Below are 3314 nucleotides of genomic sequence, written 5' to 3'. Positions count from 1 at the left end.
TTGCCCCTCTGCTGGGTAGTTAACTATCAAGAGGTTCGTGGCAAAAGAAAGGAACCGTCATCATTTCTGAAGAGCTTCCATTTGTTGAGCAAGCCAAGCCTTGTAGTATCCATGTGAACTAGACAATTATTACTGTTTGCCACCAGCAATCAGGCAAGCACTGTGACATGCAAGGGAGACCAGGAACAAATAAAGAAAAATGCTCTTTACAAGATAAGTTTTGTGTAAACCGCCCTGAGCCTCAGGGGAGGGCAGAATATAATAATTATAATAAAATATAAATAAATAAATAAAATTTCAATTAATTTATTCCCCAGGCTTACTTAAAATATGTGTGCTAAATATGTACATATGAATGAATACAGTGAATTACTGCAATAAATATAGTTAAAAGTCTAAACAATCTAAAACAATTAAATCATTGATTGCCTGATTCTGTTGGAAAGGAGGCAGAGAGGAGGTGGGAAAGTCCTACCAGCCCAAGATGGTATCTTATTGGGGGCTTTGGCAGGAAGGACAGGGAGGAATGCTCTTTTATACCATTCATGATATGTCTGTTCTCTTTCTAGTGTTTGCTTCTATAGTTCTAGAAAATGTTGTCCTGAAACTTCAGGTTATGGCAGGCTTTCTCAGAAGGGGTTTCATGAAACCCCGGGGTTTTCCAAATGGTTGGAAATTAATTTTTAATATATTTTTAAAAATTGGTTAAACCTTTATTGGGTAATATGCCCATATATGGTCATGTTGACCTGTTTCTCCTTCCCTCCCCCCTCACAAAATGGCCAGTGATGGGCCTGGATGGGACGAGAAGAAGAGGGGCTTAGGTAGGCATGTACCCAGCTGTGCTTCCCAACCATATTCTGCACCATCGTGCCATTTCTGGGGTTTCTTGAAGCCTGAATAATGTTCTAGGGGGTTCTCAATGGTAAAAAGCTTGAGAAAGATTGGGTTATGGTATCAGACTATTAACAGTAACAGTTAAGGAAAATGTATGCAAACAACAAGAAGGGATCAAATTCTGAGGCAGAGGATTCTTCAGCAACTACAAAATGAAGATGAAAATATGCTGACTTCATACATAGATAACATAGCACTTCTGTTTCCCACAAAATGTCAGTAGTTATGAGATGCTAGTATTGGTAGCAGCGATTGTTGTATTGAGCTAACCAATCCACACTGAAGCAAGTTGAATTTTCTCTCTCCCACTGTCCCCCTCTCTCCTTCAGGCAAAATTTATTGAGGAGATTAGAATCTATTTATCAGATGCTATCCAGACAGCTCATTGTCTCAGAACGCATAAATTGTTTCAAGCCAATTTTGCTTCATAACAAACAGGAGAAGCATTAAAGTTTCATGAAAAATGCTATTTTTTCATTAGATGCTGATGAACACGGAATTCCTTGTCGATTCCTATTAAGCAGACAAGTAGAAGAACTTCTCGGTGCTAAAATTCCCACTCTAGATCCAAATGAGATGGGTTTGAAATGTGTTTCCAGTCCGTTGTTTTGCTAGTACAAAAAATGGGCACAAGCCCTGGGCGACCTTATAAGTTAAACTTCTAGATCAATTCAAATGTTGCTATCCTTATGTATATGCCATTCAAATATGAGCCAGTGGGCACTTCTGGGAAAGGTGCCACCAAAAATGTCTGCCTTACAGTCATTTATAGTTTTAGGAGTTCTTACTCTGCAATTAGACTCTGAAGGAATTCATTAGGATGTGACTATTATCTAGAAGCCTTTAGGCACTCATGCAGTAAAGTTTATGTTAGAGCTAAACGCAGGATTTACCGGTTCCTCATTTGGATGTGGACTTTCCAGGGGCATTCCTACAGCTTGTCAATATCTTTGCAGCATTTCTATTATGACAAGCATGAGCTTTCAAGGCCTTGAATAAAGTCTGTCTTCATATTGCACCCATTCTTATTGTGTTGTCTTTACCCAATGCCTTTTACAGCAGCACTTGTGTCGAGACAGTAATATTCAAACATTGCTTCTGAAAGCAATTATTGATCTTATGGCTCATACCAGATAAGCTCAAAGCATGGGGAAATGCTCTGCGCCATTGGGTGTGCAGAGATGAACTCTGTGCTTGAGGGATAGGGCTGCCAAGGGTGGAGAATACTCTGCTTCAGTTCCTGCTTCAATGGCGGTATGCAAATTACAAATTAATTTTCATAAAAAGGCCTTATGGCATAATGGGCCATGGTGGTGATCATATACAGGTAACAAAAAGAAGAGCCTAATGCTGGGAGCGATTGAGGGCAAAAGAAGAAGGGGACGACAGAGAATGGGGTGGCTGGATGGAGTCACTGAAGCAGTAGGTGCAAACTTAAATGGACTCCGGGGAATGGTAGAGGACAGGAAGGCCTGGAGGATCACTGTCCATGGGGTCGCGATGGGTCGGACATGACTTCGCACCTAACAACAACAACAATGAAGGGAACTTCCCTGTGTGGGAAAGCAGGAATTGTGTCTAATTGAAGAGGGGGCAGAGGCAAATGTTTGAGGAGCAGAGAATCGAGATGGGAGGCAGGCCATCCGAATCTTGCAATACTGATGTGAAAAACCAAAACACCTGCCCAAATGTTCTCGGCAATGGAATCCCCTTTACTTTTAGCATGGTCATCTTTGTTATCCGTCTTATACATCCAAGCTTTGCTGGTCTCAGTGGTGCTGATATTACCGTGGCTCGATGGCTTGGCTAAAGAATGCTCTGCATTGTTTAGAAAAAGTCCCAATCGACAGATTAAAGTATCAATGTGTTTCAGGTGTAATTTTCATATTGTCCCTTTTATAAAACAGTCTCTCCTGGGATAAGTATGTGTACAAACTCGTGGTATAGAGAAAAGAATCAAACATTTTGAGTGACCAATCCAGATTCATGAGCAAGCCCCCTCCCTCCCTCCCTCTCAAGTATTATGTATGTAAATGTATGCTCCAGCATGTTCTACAAAGCCTTGTTATTATTAGAGAGACACAATTCCTTCACTAATGCATGTCCTGTTAATGAAGTCAGCTTGCTTCTGGCACACAGAATACTGAGTACTTATAGGTATTAATGTGTTTGGCCAACTAAGGTCATTATAGAAGGACAAAAATGGGGAAAGTGTGCTGAGAATACAGTTAAACACGCAGAGTGCTGGCTTCTAATCTGGCACACCAGCTTTGATTCCCTACTCCTCCACATGCAGCCAGATGGGTGACCTTGGTCTAGTCACAGTCATGACAGAGTTGTTCTCACAGAGCAGTCCTGTCAGAGTTCTCTTAGCCTTACCTACTTACAGGGTGTCTGTTGTAGGGAGAGGAAGGGAT

The sequence above is a fragment of the Paroedura picta genome, chromosome 6 (assembly GCF_049243985.1).
Source record: "Paroedura picta isolate Pp20150507F chromosome 6, Ppicta_v3.0, whole genome shotgun sequence".
NCBI lineage: Eukaryota > Metazoa > Chordata > Lepidosauria > Squamata > Gekkonidae > Paroedura > Paroedura picta.
The sequence above is the reverse complement of the archived record's forward strand: the minus strand, read 5'-3'. Positions refer to the sequence as shown.